This window comes from Brachyistius frenatus, unplaced genomic scaffold, assembly GCF_029030835.1.
Source record: "Brachyistius frenatus isolate BFR_SWC_R1_liver_20210118 unplaced genomic scaffold, ASM2903083v1 Contig_44, whole genome shotgun sequence".
In the NCBI taxonomy this organism is placed as follows: Eukaryota; Metazoa; Chordata; class Actinopteri; family Embiotocidae; genus Brachyistius; species Brachyistius frenatus.
The window spans coordinates 783,186-799,865 of record NW_027210643.1 but is presented as its reverse complement, the minus strand read 5'-3'; the positions used below and the strand labels follow the sequence as shown (position 1 = coordinate 799,865).

The following is a 16,680-nucleotide window of genomic DNA, read 5'->3' as shown; positions in this document are numbered from 1 at the left end:
ACGCAGCACATGCAGGACCCCCCCCTCCCTCTCCATCACCATCCAAAAACATGCACCTCAGGTCAGGTTACCTGGCGCCGCGCTAGTGGCAGCCTGCTGCAGCATCTCCCCCCTGAGAGCCCCCCTGCTGTAGTGAAGAAATTTCCCCTCGGGGATTAATAAAGTGTATAAAATAAAAAAATAAAAAAATCATCACCATCAAAGAGGCTTCACACATCGGTCGTTACCAGATTAACTTGTCTATGTTTGCATTTAAACCTGATCAAAGTGTGTTACCTGAGTTGTACTGCTGGTGCTTGAGGATTAGCAGTGCCAAACCACTGCATGGCCTCAAGCTAGGCTTTTTCTCTCCTCATGTCTCTCTCTGTATGATGCTTCCGCGTCCTCCTTGTTGCTGCTTGCATGCTTCAGAATCGGCCACTAGGGGTCCCTCTAATGCTTGTTATTCCCCACGTCCCCCCCTGTACTCAGGGTTTCCTGTGGGACGTCCTGTTGTGACTTCATGTCTGAAAAGGAAAGTTTCCTTCGTCTTCTGGACGTTACCTTCAAACACCGTTCCGGCTTTTAACACAAAATATCAACGAAAATCTGAAAATGAGTGGCAAATGGGCGTAGGAATGTCTCTGATGTCTTTTATTCAATATCTAAATTGCACTTCTGATACCCATATGAGTTATCTGGATACATGGCATCGTGCAAGACTAAATATGACGATAATATTGATGCCTGAGAGTCATCTGCACTGTTTTCTGCATTGTGATGACAGTAAGAAAGGATGCTGGGACGGTGATACCTTTCATTTTTCAGCTTGCATGTGCCATCAGCAGCATTCAAATAAATAGAATCACTACTCTGTTGCACTGTGGGAACACCCAGATAATACAGATGTTTATATACACCAGTTATGAGTGGCATGTATTCTTTCTGAAACATTTTTCTTATTAATATGTAGTGATGAAGCTCTGTTGTAACAACAGGAGAAACATTTATGTATTAAATTAAGTTCTACAGAGATTTGTTTTTGGGGCTGTAGCTTAATGTGATGAACTTGTGTGTGTTTCTTTTTAGCAATCATTGAGGTATTATTTCGTATACAGTACATCAGTGGTTTGTCTTTTTGAAGTATTGTCTGAGTTCTTCAAATGCTGTTCACGTCTTGGACCCGTTCTACAGTTTGAAAAGAAATTTTAAACTTGAAGAAGTCGTCCCACTTTACAATCTGCTTCTTTGAGTGTATCCCGTTTTTTTTCTCCACTTTCCTCTCTCTCTGTCAGCCCTCACCTTCTCTGTCTGCTTATTATATCAACCCGCCCCCCTCCCACCCGCGCCCCCAAATGTCTCTGAATCCTTGCATCCTGGCCTCTCAGCCCTCTTGAACAACTGGCTCCGGACAGCTGGCTGTAGCAGCTGCCTGCCATCTCGTTTTGGCCTCCATCTGCATCTGGGCAAGATTTTTTTTTTTAACATAGCTTTTGTAAGCTAATCCTTCTGTTTCTAAATCAGTCTTTATGCCATCTTTGTAAAATTAATGGCTGAATCCAGACTTTTGTTTATGATTTCTGACGCCTCCATTTGCTCTTTAGCCCTGATTTGTCTGCAGCAGGCAACAGAATACATCCTCTTTGTGAAAGCAGCCCTGTCTCTTGGTCATTTTGCCAGTATTGGTTAACAGAGTTTCTATTTTCTGCATCAGCATCTGTTGTGTTGTCAGTGTTTCTTTGTGCTCTTTTGTTCTGTTTACCGCCGTCACCTTCTGCTAACAACACCAGTATTCATCTCCGTTGCCTCACGATGAATCCCACGTGTCATCTGAGCTCTAACAGCCTGGTCTGAATCATCTTTTGTCCATCTGCTGATAATATGCTGTGATCTTTCCTAGTAGGAACCACAGGCGTTTAGTTGAAGGAAATCTTCCCTGAGCACTGACAGTAAAGGAAAAGTGAGCTCATGCACCAACATATATAAAAGTTTGTGAAAATTGGAAACAGTGTCGGTAAATAAAAGACTTGTCTCTCAGGAAGTCACGTACCGATATTTTAGCATCGTGGATTAATTAAGCAATATTATTGCTGATCAAATATTTTGATCCACCGCAATAACATTGCGATTATACAATGACTTACCAACTAAATAAAATATGTAATCAAAATGAATTTATATTGTGGGGCAATTTGCTCTCAAAATATAAAACGTTTTGTTCGTTTGGTTACCGTTTCCTTGGCAATAAATGGGGTATGACTAAGAACGGGAAAACAATCAGTCGAGTCAGTAGACTCTTATGTAATGTACGCAATGTTTACCACTCCAGGAAGTAGTCAGACCCTTAGCAACCACCTAGCAACAGACGATTTCTAGTCTTCTTTTTTTTTTTTATAGCTTTCTTGAGATCATTTCTCAAACTGAATAAATACATCACATAGAAACACTGAACTGCTCAGCTCGCTCAATCTTGTTGTAACTAAGATATCCGCTGAAAAAAAGATATCGATGGAGTCACAAATTTTTAAGATTTTATCACCGTGTCATGTGTTAAAACCAAACCGGTCAAGCTAGCTGCCGCTAGGATTTTATCCGTGGTGTTACGGTACAGCTGCTCAGAGTGACAAATAAAGACCAAAAGGGACCCGATTTCATCAAATGGGTCACATTTGATAGACCTATAACAAGTAAAAACAACAGTATATTGCATATTATATGAAATTCAATTCTAATTAAATATTCCCATTGAGGAGGCGGAGTGATATTTTCTGGTGATGAGCAGGGTGTGACGTCATGCTGAGTTGAGCTCGTTCCAAATGTTCGGTTGACCAATCAGATCGCTCGGTCGGAACCACTTGTTGTATGATAAATGAAAAAAATGATCGACCCTAATGAGTCATGTGACTATCTTCTTTAAATGCACTACTTAAATCGCTCCGGGATAACAGACAGAAGCAGCGGTGGGGAGACAGGTGGTCGCAGGTCGGCTCCATTTCACTATCAAGTCGTTGTAATACAAATGATATGGCAGAGGTTAAACCTGCTGTGTGTTTTCCACAGATTGGAGTTGCAGTTGAGGGATTGAGCCATCAAATGCCTCGAAGACGTCAGTGACCTTTTGTCCTTTTGTGCAATCGTTGGTATTGTAATTTATCTCGCCGAGCTCCGAGCCGTGTCCTCTGCTTTTCCTCCCCGGCGTGGCACCGGGGTTAATCGGGCTGGGAGCCGGGTGCCACCGCACACTTGCTGCCTATATTTCAAACTCGCTCACTGCCCTCTTTGATGTCGTGCTGAAGGATGGTGACGCTGGTGGATCTTGCGGACCCCCGTGGCTCCAGCATGCCTAATCCTCCGTCTGTCTCTGTGGAGACTTCTAACTGCTACACAGTGTGGATTTGTGTCTCTTGGGTGCTGACAGGCCGGCGGGCCAGATCCACTGAAGATATCTGAGAGACCGAGATGCTTCTCCAGTTCTGATGAGACGGAGACTTTGTGCCATCAGGCCTGTCAGGGACATGGATTTAGATTTATCTGAGATAAATATTTTGCTTTCACTAGGGATGAAATCCAACCCAGAGTTCCAATTTCAAAATTTTAGTCTTGGCCTCGGAGAGCAGACCGACTCGTCTGTGGGAATCACAAATAGGCTAACCAGTTTGGTGTTGAAGAACAATTGTGCAAAGAGAGGTTGTGAACACACCACCAAATTGAGTTCTTCCGCTCAGTAACAATCAGTCAGCCAAAAGGTAAAGAATCAATGATCGCCAAAAAGTGAGAAGTGCTGACTGAAGTCAGTGAATGCCGCATAAGAAGGTGATGTGAATTAATTTATTTAATCAGTTTATTATAGCAGCTCCAAGCAGCAACCATCAGTGACGTCACCCGTCGGTTAGTGAACAGCCGTCACTCGGTGGTATTGCAGCTCAAAGCAGCCGGCCTCATGTTTCAGACCCAGAAGCTACGTCCACTTTTATATACAGTCTATGAGCAGCTCCCAGCAATACATCAGTCGGTTCCAATACAATCTCCTACAGTCCATTTAGTGACTGTTCTTGGAGCTTTCGATCATATTTGGACACGTCGAAATCTCAACCCCCAAAAAATTCTGCAGAGGTTACCTAAAACTCCCCTTCAGCTTTTAAAGTTACGTACAGTCTACAGAATAGTTTGAAACAGACTTTGCTGCATGTGACTAATTTTGTGGATGCTTGCTTAACTTCAGTTCCTTCCACATAAAAAGGAAACCTGTAAATAATTTACGTTATGTTCTAATACATTTATTGTAACTTCCACTACTGTGAAATTTGATTTCATGAGAAATGAGATATAATCACTCATGGTATTGCAGTTAAAATTGAAACCAGCTTGTCCTGATTTGAATTCAATCTTCCAGTTATTAAATCAAGGATAAACAATGATGGAGATGCCAAAAGCAGTAAATAAAAAAACAAAGCAAGGGAAAAGAGGAGTGTTTCATGGTAGCGTCTTGTGTGTCCTTATTTGTCATATTTGGCTTAAAATGCAGGAAGTGAGAACAAAGGACTCGACACCAACTGATGATGTTTTGTTTTTCTTTCTAAATTTAATGTGATAATTTTCTAAAATAGTTTGTTTGACTACTCATTTATCTACGACCTTCCTCCATTACACACACACACACACACACACACACACACACACACACACACACACACACACACACACACACACACACACACACACACACACATGAATTTTGAGAAAATTTAGAGGAAATTCAGCATGAAGGCTCCGTCTGCCTCCACTTTCATCTCTTCTAACAGAACAACGAATCCTCTGATTATATAACTTTAATTTTCTGCATTTTTACACTCATTTGCACATACAAAAAAAGGTGGAAAAACAGAACGATAGCAATATATTTGTAGGCTTGCGTGAGGTGGAAACATTGACGTATCGATACAAGCGTGACAAACATGAAGCCAGTGACTTGCGATGTGATGATGTCCTCGGAAATAAATACATTAAATTAACAGAGAGGAACATATATCCAGTGATTTCAGCATTGTTTTTCATGATTCTCTTGTGTTTGACTCTGTTAGTTACATCACTCGTTGTGCTCTCCTCTTCAGCAATACTGGAAAAGTTATCGCCAGCAACTGTTTATCTTAATCACCAGGCCGTTAATATTCCCAGTAGCGGATGGAACATTTGGAATAATTCACATTTTCCTTTGCCAGTTCTCAAAAATGTATGTTAACATTTGCACCGCATTTGGGTGCAGACTTTTGCTGCTGTCCTTTCCGTCATCTCCAGCCCTCATTTAACCACTTTTTGAACCCTGTTCCACAGTTATCATGATCACTGGATGATTTTACAGCCACTGAGGCATGAGTACAAAGGCAGATACTTGATGCTCAAACCGGATGCCTCTACTCTTGATTAACCCTCCCTATTTAATTGGATGCTGGACTTCAGTCATGGGTGTGTCTGGCATCTATGATCTCCCCCCCAGGCTAACTCAAGCCAAGCAGCAGAAAGAGGCATGGATCCTATCATGGCATCTCGCAGACCATCCATCACATCAGCTCCTATCTCGGTGTCGCTTATGGACGTAACTGAAAGCAGGCCGCCCGATAGACCCTTTTTTCCTTTTAGTTCCCGGCCTTCAGATTAAAGAAATCGATAGCGCATGGTGCTCCTCAAAAAAGCATATGTGAAATATTACAGGCTCTGGCCACTGCACTCTGTTTTCAGCTCTTTGGCCTGGAGAGGGCCCCGTGTGGGAAGAAGTGTCTCTGTCTTTGTGCATCAGTCGGTCCTGGAGCCTCAGCAGATCACCGCCGGCACCACAGCTGTCACTGTTTGTATATTTGATATACTGACGGATGCCGAACGGGAACAGGTGTTGCGTATTAGTGCCACTATTTTATTCTCCCCCTCTCGGGTGAGAAAATGAAAAAATATAAAGTTGACTGCGGTCAATAGAGTTGTCAGAGTGTATCATTGTAATATACGACAATCTGACTTTCAGACTGAGCTTTGCTACAAAGCTTCACCCTCGCAATTGTCCTGGGGAAAAGGAAGGGGCACAGGGAGGGAGACCGAATTAATGCGGTTCAGGTGGACTGACCCCAAAGACACATCAGGAACACGGGAATGTCTTTGAACGTCGGCCGTTTCCGTCCTGCTGTCTCGTCTCAGTAAGTTCTGTCGGTCTGTATTGAGTTTGTCGGAATATCAAGCACAGATGGAAACTTTGCAGTATTTGATTTTTGAAACTAATGTTCTCTATGTTTTTGTCAAAGATGGATATTATTCCAGAGTTGTTGTTTTTTTTAAAGATCCCTGAACTTAGATGGTCATTACACTCATTGCAAAACTTTGCATATTTATTGATGCAGCAATAAAATCCAGGTTTTATTTGAGTCGAACATAAATCTTAAAACTGCACACACACTCAGTGCTCTGCCTCATGTTGGGGTATTGAGTTGTGTTCTCCTTACTTACTGCCAGTAGCTTAACCAAACAGATACTTTATCACAGGCCATCAGTCACATGTCAGACTGTGTTTGCTTTTCAATATTTCATACCTTCGGTCTTTGTGAAGACGCAGTTTTATTCCACTGCCATGCCTTGGCCTGCAGAAACACCCTTTGGCTTCCCCCACCTCATCTGTCTTTGTTTTTGTGCGTGTTGGAGGGAGACGGTAAGCATGTGTGTTGCTTCACTGCATCTTTCCTCGGTTGTGCAGCTCCTCAGACAAATCCCCACAGACAGGGCCCTGCTTCCCCCCACAGAGAGCAGCCTCATTAGGATTTGTTGCACAAACTGGAGAATGTGGACCGGCTGAGGGAGCGGCGAGGCCTTTCTCTCCCAGGGACACATGTTCCTTGCTGTGGCATGACCCCGGAGCTCTGGGCCTTGTCGAATCGTATTTGGCTCGTACGCCTCGCAGTCATGGGCTCAGTTACCTCCGAACCAGCCGCACTCGGGGCCTGAATGCAGAACGCAGCTCGAGGTTTTAATAAATGGGGAGCTTGTTGGGGGAAACACGGAGGGCCGGCGTGGTTATCACGAGGTAGAGTGTTGTCTAATTTAGTGAATCAAGGTGTCCGAACTGAAGTGTGTAGAGAGACTCAGGTGGCACATCAAAACATTATACGCAGGAATGTCAGGGGGAGGTCATAATCATCATCATCATCGTTCCTGACGGATATAAACGTTCTGATGCACATTGTCCAAGCGCTTGCTACTAAAAGCATCACATTGATCTTCTTTTAAATGTAAAGAAACCAAAGGATCCGACAACACTTTTAACCACTTTATCAGCTGAATGCTACCCGATGAACTCCTCAGTACCTAAACTTCAAATACGCTGTTTTTGGTTTATTACAATGCTCCAGTTTAATCATAATAGTCCACAAAAAAAGCCACATATGGCCACAATTTAAAGCAGGTAAAGTGCTCATCACTATTTCCCACTTTGAATTATTATTAAGGTCGACTGTATTTGATGGCTCTGAGCAAATGAGGACGCACACGTGAGGGTTTAACTAAAAGTAATGCATTTTATTGAATCACAATTAATAAAAGATCACCGAAAAACACTATTCTAATAGAAAAAAACAACAACAGCCAAACTAGAACAGATAACCAAGTCTATTAAAGCATTTACATGGTTGCATACATTTTGCAGCCACTGGTCTACAAACTGTTTTGCGTAAGTTCTGAGGAATTCCGACATTTTATTTGCAAAGCATAGCCAGCCAGTAGAAAGCTGACCACTTAAATGTGCACAGGAGCACATTTAAATGTTTGTAATATTGAAGATGAAGATCTTTTTAAGTTGTGCCTGCTCAGGTTTTTGACTTCTTCTCACAGTCCAAAGAGACGCATGTTAGTTTGGTTGATGCTAGTTCATTGACTGTAGGTGTTAATGGTTGGCCATGTGATGGACAGGTGACCTGTCCAGGGAATAGACTGCATATAAAAGTGGACGTAGTTTCCGGTCTTAAAAACAAGGCTGATGTGTAAGTGCCTTAACCTACAATTCCACCGAGTGCCACTAGAGGTTGGCTTCAAAAAGCCTCCGGCTCCATAGACTCCCATTCAATTAGTCTCATAAAATTCTCAGTCAATAAAATTTCTAAGAAGTTATCTGTCTGTTTGATTGACAGGCCTGTGGTGCAGTCAGGTTACAGCTATCGGTGGGCGGAACGTAGTATCGTCAGCTTTCCAATCAGATCGAGTCACATCCACCGTTCGCTCCCCTCCCCAGCTCGTCCAAATATGGTCACTTCCTGCTCCAAACCGTTCCGAATGATGAAGATGGCGACGGCCAAAATCTGAACTTGAGGCTTCTGAACAAACCGACCGGGTGACGTCATTGCTGGTTGCCGCTTGGTTTAGACTCTCGGTACATTTCAAATCATTTCGACCCATTTCCCTCTGCATGTGTTCTCCCTTTGAGGATCATCATCATTTCCTCAAGGAAATTGCGGTCGTAATCAAGTAGACCGAAATGACTCTGAAAAACACAGTGGCTGCATGAAGAAACTTAATAGAGGTACTTGGTAAAAGAGTTCAAAACCACGTCGACCACGCCATGATGTGTCATTGTGAGGCAGAGTTAAAGCAATTCAATCACTCAGACGAGCTTTCCCTCACTTCTCAACCACCTCTGCACGACATCATTTCATTGTCCTTCGTATTTGGCGCTGATCAAAAGGGTGGATAGTTAAATGACTGGACAACGTCACCTTCACCTTGAATGAATATTAGTAAAAGGAGCAAAAACAATGTCACATTGGGTTTGTACGAGCAGTATCACAGAAAGAAAAGACTTGTTGTTGCATTAGAGATGAGAAACGAAGGAAACAAAGAAACGGAGGTCCTGACTGTCCAGATCCGAGCCCTGTTGAATCATTTCCACCTCCACCTGCTCCCTTCTTTTCTATCCCTCTTCGCTGTTTCTCATGTTTCCTTCCCTCGCCGTGACTCCCACCTCCTTCCTGTTCCTCACACTGCGTAAAGGATATGGTAAAGGTGCTCCGAAGTCGGTGTTGGCTGGTTGAAAGGGCTCGCCCCCATACATAGGAAACAGTGTCAGCCAATGCAGAGTAATGCCGGACATATGGGATACGTATCTCAGTGCTGCATCTCAGGACCTCTCAACACCTAACCTTCAATTTCCAGAAGAGTTTCTTGTTTTCACGCAAAGTATTTGATCTTTTTTAGCTAAACACTTCACTTCACTTGAAGTTTCTTATTCTGTTGTTGTCTTTTTTTTAAAAGATTTTATTGATAGAGGAAGCGATTTCTGGTTGGATTTTATAGTTTCAATAACCTCAAGAGCTTTGTTCCAGTCCGGTTGGCGCAGTTCTAATGATACCACGAGGGATACAAAGAAAAAAGGGAGAGAAGTGAAACGGGGAGAAAAAAAGAAAAAGAAAGGAGAAGTGTGACGCTCCGGCTTCTCCGAGCTCAAGTAATGGCATGTCTTACTGGCTGCATTCAGAATTTAGTTGACTTTGGCATATCTGATTGGATCAATGTTTTGTCAGACCAATTATTTTGATGGACAAACACGGGTGCTGCCAGCTGGCTTAACAATAGGTACAGGACACGGCATGCTTTTGGACGGGGTTTAAAAACAACACGCCATCCCGCTGGCTGATTTGTGACCGGTCCCGGCTGGTGTGTTTGCCAACATTCAGTATCAAGAATCACTTTGGCGGCTCTCTCATGCTGCTTCGAGCTGAATGTCAGCACGTTAACCAGGTATACGCTGACTTTGTTCTCCATCTTTAGTTTAGTGTCTTTGCATGCTCGTCTTTGAGAATCAGCATCAATCACACAGCACAGCTGAGAGGCTACAATAGAAACGTCTTTAGCTCCACAGGTGTTCGGTTGTAGACCTTGAGGATCACGTGAGAGGATCACAAAGTCATCAGGTTGAATCGTGTTGGGACCATGAATGACCGCGTGAAAACGTAGTTGTCTGACCAAACTAGGAGCCTATTTGCCGATTCATTGAGTTTACACAGAATTATAATTTTTTTTTTTTTTTTTTTACTTGCTGCAAATGTGAAATACTAATGATGATAATAATAATAAACTTTATTTGTAAAGCATCTTTCATACTAGAAATGCAGCTCAAAGTGCTTTACAGCAAGATAATTACATGTAGTGTTTCACATAAAAACAGATATAAAAACATAGAGATGCAATGCATAAGAACAGATAAAATGCATTAAATTAAACACAAATAGAGTTAAAATATAAAATAAGCAATATGCATTTTAAAGGTGTGTTTGTTCAAGTGCTGGCAAGTGCAAGAGAGCTTCAAGAGTAGCTAGTTAAAGGCTAAAGTCAAGAGATATGTTTTGAGCTTTCTTTTGAAAGTATTAACTGAGCAGCTTCCCTGATATCTAACAGGTAGTTTGTTCCACAGCTTTGGAGCTTAGCTGACCAAAAGCTGAATCCCCAATTTTCTTTCAGCTGTTTGCTGGGAACCTCCAATAAACCAACAGCAGATGATCTCGGTGTTCTTGAAGGCTTAAAGTTAAGCGAGTGCCACTGGACATGAAAACACGTGATGTTCATCGAGCGACCTGACGTGGAATATTTACTCACAAAGGTCGTGGCTTCCCGCTGCTCCTGTTCCACATCACTGTGCTCAGCCGCTGTGGAACAGGAACAGTTTGGCAACATTATGATCGGCCCTCTTACGGAAGATGTATCTGATTCTTTTCATGGCCCATACTGACACGTCGGTGCTCCTGTTTACACCTTTTATATGCATGGAGCACAAGAAATATATGAAATCGTACTTTTCCATACTTTAAGGTAAAGAAAGTAGCATAGTCAGCATGTGGTCCTATAAACTAGGGCGACTCACTGGAGTTTGGTCAGAGTTGAAAAATGATTCAGGACGCAGCTGCAGCTCACACAGTGCACCATTGACCTTCTTAGAGCTGACGGACAGCACAAGTCCAAATTCCCTTAATGCTTCACACCAAATTGCACCACACCGCTTAATCATTACTGACAAGCCTCCGACTGTGCCAGTGCTCCTGGATGCAGTTCACCTCATGGCAAATCACCAAGATATTAAACCAATGCACATGAAGAAAAAAAAAGGAGTGTGACTAATCTCCCATGCTGGCCGATTCTCAAAGAAAGAAATGATTGAGATTTAGGAATTTAAAAGGGTGTCCCGTCTGCCCGTTTGACTTATTGGTCCTCGCGGCGCTATGACGCAGTGTTCAGGAAAACATTTCAAAAAATCTTTTCTATCCTAAAAAAAATGTCCGATCCCAACTGACCGTCTTTATGAAACTTTTGTCATTACTCAAGTGTCCTCACACAATATCCACATTATTCGACTGAACCGTTTGCCCTCAGTCACCACAGTTCAATTTGGCTTCTCCGGGACACAGTAGAGACTCATAATACCTGAGAATGTGTCCTGCGACAGAGCCGAGAGGCAGCCGGGATGGAAAACTGCACCGTTATGATCACAGACGGAGAGCCAGCCCGTTCAGACACCTTCAGAGCAAACCGTTCATCTGGCCTCCGTCATCGCTGGCTGGACGTCGGCACATTCAACAAGTGCTTTGCCACGAACACGGTTTTTAATTTACGGCCTTCTGTTGTCTTGATGGCTGCTGTTCCATGGCACTACTTTCACCGGAAAACGACTGGCATTCGTGGCACACTATAAAGAATCTGGCACCTCACGCTTCCTCTGCCACTTCTTCATAAACGATTCATTTCAGTCGTGAACTTTATTAATGCCTGCAGCCTCCAACTATTATGTTTGAATGGAAAAAATGAAATGACAGAAATCTCTTCTAAATCCCAAATTTGATCCTTTGCTTATTGTTCCCTCATGGAAACATTACATTTAATTTCATTTAGCTCATGCTTTTATCCAAAGTGACTTACAACACACTGATGGTACATTGGGAGCAATTTCTTTTTTAGGGTTTGGTGTCTTGCTCAAGGATGCTTAGGCATGTGGACAGGAGGAGCTGGGGATTGCACCACCAACCTTCCGATTAGTGTGCAACCCACTCTACTTACTGAGCCACAGCCTCCCCGGAAACAAAATACAATATGACTCCTGTTGGCTTGATTTCAACTTTCATGGCTGTAACGTGAAGCTTCGTGAAGAAGAACTAATTGCGATGTCACTGTGAATGCATCGTCAAAGTAGTTTGAGCTCCCATCATCATCGTAGGAACATTACCTCGCGTCCTCCACCGGCACAGAATCCGTCCTTCCTCCGACAAATGGGTCTCCCTCTCTCACTCTGTCATTCTCCTCTTCCTCTGCTGCGTTCTCCTAAAAAAGGCGTCCAGCAGTCTGAAGCCTTAATTCAATAAGAGATAAATTGGAAAAATGTGCAAACGTAAGGCATATCTCAGGCTCGCTGGCCAGGAGAACATTTTCGGAGTGCATTTTGCAACTCGACTTCCCTCGTCCTCCTTCCTTTTCTCTCCACGTGCTGTAAAAATTGTCCATCTGCTTTCTTGCCACGGAACAGTTAATTAGACTGACACAAACCAGAGAGGGCTCCATGGGGCGGGAAGGTGCTCACAGGGAGGGAGAAACAGAGCAGTCTTGGCTGGGGCCCAAACCGCTGACCCCCGGAGGGCCCGTTGTTTGGGTCACGGCGTGGAGGTGGGTGGATAGAAATAGATGGAGGGACGGAGGAGACGGAGCAGCTCAATCCATTTCTTTTGTTTCCCTCGACAAAGACCTTCGCATAGCTTCAGTCCATCCATAAATTGGACTAAAAGGCTGAGTGCAGAGCTGCTGCCAAGCAGAGCGATTTAACATGCCTCCGTCTTTCTCTCCCTCTCTTCATCCTTCTCTACCTCCTCTCTCTATTCCATCCTTTTTTACTGCGTCCTCTACGTCCTTCATCCACACTCCTGTTAAGATGAGAGAAGGTTGTCTTTTCTTATTCACCGTCTCTTCAGTCATGTCTTTCTTTCTCCTTTGTCTTTCCTTCTTTTTTTTTTTTTTCTCTTTCTGGGAGCCATTGTTTTCTTTTTTTATTTCATAGTTTGAACATGATTTAATTGCGTGTTTAGTCTTGTTGTCAGGATATTTTATGTCTGTTTGTTTTATACCTTTTTGGTTACTGCTACTACTGAAGAACCAGATATTTCTCTTTCTTAGCCAGCGAGTTTCTCTTCTCTCATGCAGATTAAAGTTGATGAAAAGCATGTTCACTGCGCTGCGTGCCAGTTTGATGAAGTTATACGGACACACCTGCATGCATATGGTACATGTGCATACGCACACAGGCGTGGATGTACATACTCATGTACGCAACCATACATGTCAACCTCACTGAACTACAGCAACATTTGGCTTGCATTTTCTTGGCAGCCTCTCCTGAAAGGGGGGTGGGGCGGGGCGCGCGGGGGTGGGGGGCGACTGAATAGAAACCCATGAGGAAAACAGTACTTCAAAGTTCTGTGTTGTAAGTACTGTGTTTCACTAATGCTCATTTAGTTGTGGATTCCTGGTGGACGCAGCAGCTCGGTGAGCAGAGCAGCAGAGGTCTGAGTGGGACTCTTGGCCAGTTTCAGGCTGCCTGCCTGCTTTCTGTGTCTATGTATGTTTCCTAATGACACATGCTGGGGTGCTGGCAGCTCTTCAGTCCCCGCGACATGCTCTCTGTGGTCCGCGCTGCATGATTGTGCTGGGTAGAGGCAGGATGTAGCTGCTTTTAACACAGGCTTGATCTGCAAACACCGCTGAGCTCTTCTGCCATTCCTCGGACTATTAACGCAGTTTCCACATTCGTTTCCTGCCATCCATTATTTCAAGAGTGGAGCCACAACCGCCGAGCCACTGATTCATTTTCTGTCCATCGCTCAGTTGCCTTTGTTAGCTTTTTTTTTTTTTTTCTTTGTCCGTCGTTGTCAGACATCCAAGCAGTGGTTTAGTCACACTTATTTTTCAGTTGCCTTTATTAGCTGCTCGTGGTATATTATTGAAATATGCACAGAAAGCTTTAAATACACCGTGAGCATATATGAACATGAAGAAAGTACGTTTTCTAGCAGTATCATAAGTCCTATTGGTAATTAGCTGGGAAATATACTTAGTGGCAATCTACCAAAAGACAAAAGCTGGTAAAAACCTTTAGAGGCTGGTAGAGTTTGAAATCCAGCAGCTGGACAAAAAAAGTTCACGTCCAACCCTGATGTGTAAAAACTTCACGCAAGCTGTTAACTGTGATGCTGAAGGTCATTTCAGTAAGACAGAAAATGTTTGGATCCTTCAATATGTCTGGTGTAAAGATGGATTCGTGTTTGGTTAAGTTGGGAAAGTAGCAAAAAGGTTTATTGGAAAACATCACACATGTATTGAGATGTTTTTACTTAGTGACTCTGACTGATCAGATACAGATTTCCATTTGCGGTTAAACCAGTCCTCCATATCATGAAGGGTTTGTGTGTTTAGGACCAAACCATATTGGAATAATGGGTTTGACACCTTTCTGGAAGCATCTGAGCCGACACACGTCCAGACGAACACACACGACTCTCGGTTGGGATGTTAAAGTCTTGCGTCGCCCTGTAGGCCTGCAGGCCTGATCGGCTTCTCAGAGGATGTCCTCAGCTCTCACGGTACACTTGAGGGTTTCCCTGCATAATGTTTGGCCTGAGGTGTGTGTGTGTGTGTGTGTGTGTGTGTGTGTGTGTGTGTGTGTGTGCGTGCGTGCGTGCGTGCGTGCGTGCGTGCGTGCGTGTGTGTGTGTGTGTGTGTGCAGCCGCCCTTGTAGTTCTTCTACGTGAACACATACTTTCTGTTCTTCCACTTGTGTGTTTTGGTATGTCTGAGGTGAAAGGTCAAGGCCCGATGACATCACACTCGTCCCTGCTTTTTGTTCTTGGTGAGGATCTCAGGTTAACATGTTTCGTCTCTTTCTGACGACAGAATTGTTTCTAAACGATGTGTCGACTGCTGTCAAGAAGGAGATCACATCATGTCTCGTACAGGACACGACGTGACAGCTTTGTGGATGTACTTTTAGAGGACACACTCCTTCAAATATTGATGGATGTAAATGAGCATTCACCTTGTCAACAAGAGAGTTACAGTATTATGCTGCATACTCGTACACAGAAGCGTGCGCTAGGTAACAGAGCACTATTTAGTTATTTCATATTAGGACATAAACTAATTATTATTTCATCTACAGCTTATTAAAGCTTTTTAATAAAAGGTCAGAAAATAGCTAAAAATGCACATTAAGTTGATCAAAGTTGATTCATTTTAGATTCCAAAACCTCCAGATATTTGATTTCCAGTGCAATGAAACAGAAAAAAGCATCAATTTGTGAAGCGGTAATAAGAGAAGTTAGTCAGTGATTAAAGGTTCAGTGTGTTGGCTTTAGTCCAATTTAGGGGAACTCAATTGGCAGAAATAGAATCTAATATCCATAATTATCTCTTCATTAGTGTTTAATCGTGTTTTCAAATAATTATTCCTTGATATCCACATATGGAAACGGTCTTGTGCCATGTTGCACTGATGTGTTTCCACAGTAGCCCAGAAGGGACAAACCAAAAACTGGCTGTATAGAATAGGAGGGACTTTGTGTTTTTGTCGAGTTTCACTTGAACCACTTGAAAAATGAGACCTCACCACTAGATGCCACTGAATCCAACACACTTCATCTTTTCAAATAGTGTCTAACTCATTTTCTGTCTGACAGCCGAACAATTCCTTACTGGTTTCTGTTTTGGTTTATTCAAAAGAAATGCTACACAAGGTGCTAATTAGATTAACTTTGTTTTTTGACACTGACTAATTCCAATGTCAAACTTAAAACCGTTGCTTAAACTAGTAAAATATTTAGCCACAGAATCCTGTATTACTGGAAAAGGCACATTGTCCACTAGTTCCTGCACCGCGTGGTTTAGTTATTTCCAGTGTGCGATATCTTTTTGAACATAGTTGTCCATCAACACTACGGCCAAAATCTTGCTACCATTCTTGACTATATCATACTACATACTACTTGTACTTAACACATTAAAAAATGTCCCCTTGTGGGATTAATAAAGTATCTATCTATCTATCTATCTATCTATCTATCTATCTATCTATCTATCTATCTATCTATCTATCTATCTATCTATCTATCTATCTATCTATCTATCTATCTATCTATCTATCTATCTATCTATCTATCTATCTATCTATCTAATTAATTAATTAATTAATTAATGTGGCTTTAAGGTTATAAACTAATTAATTAATTGATTAATTAATTAGTTTATAACCTTAAAGCCACGGTTAGACTGAGAAGCCCAAATGTCCCAAAGCTCATCTACTTCACCGTAACTGTTGCGTAACTCTTCTGAAAGCAGAAGCTGGATGTGACTTGTGTACAGAAAAAAAAAAAAAAAAAAAAAAGCTGTTTGTGCTTCTTCGCGTTGCCATTATGAGAACATGTTCGTGGATGCAGGTGGAACACCACAGAGCAAAAGAGATTTATTGCCTCATAACTGTCACCTGGTTTATATGTAATCAAAGGAAAAGAAAAATAATTACTGCAAAACATTTCTTACTAGTGTCTGTCAGTGGTCGTGTTTTGTTATTGATGTTGGAGCATAGCCCCATTGACAGATTGTATGCAGAAATACAGTTTACTCTCCGAGGACTCCCACTCGGAGTGCTCTTGG

At 42.6% G+C, this 16,680-nt stretch overlaps 1 protein-coding gene across 2 annotated transcripts in view; it reads left to right on the top strand.

Annotated features, from left to right (window-relative positions):
- disp1 (dispatched homolog 1 (Drosophila)) overlaps positions 1-16,680 on the top strand; it is a 389,371-nt gene that overhangs the window by 5,311 nt on the left and 367,380 nt on the right. The window lies entirely within an intron of this gene.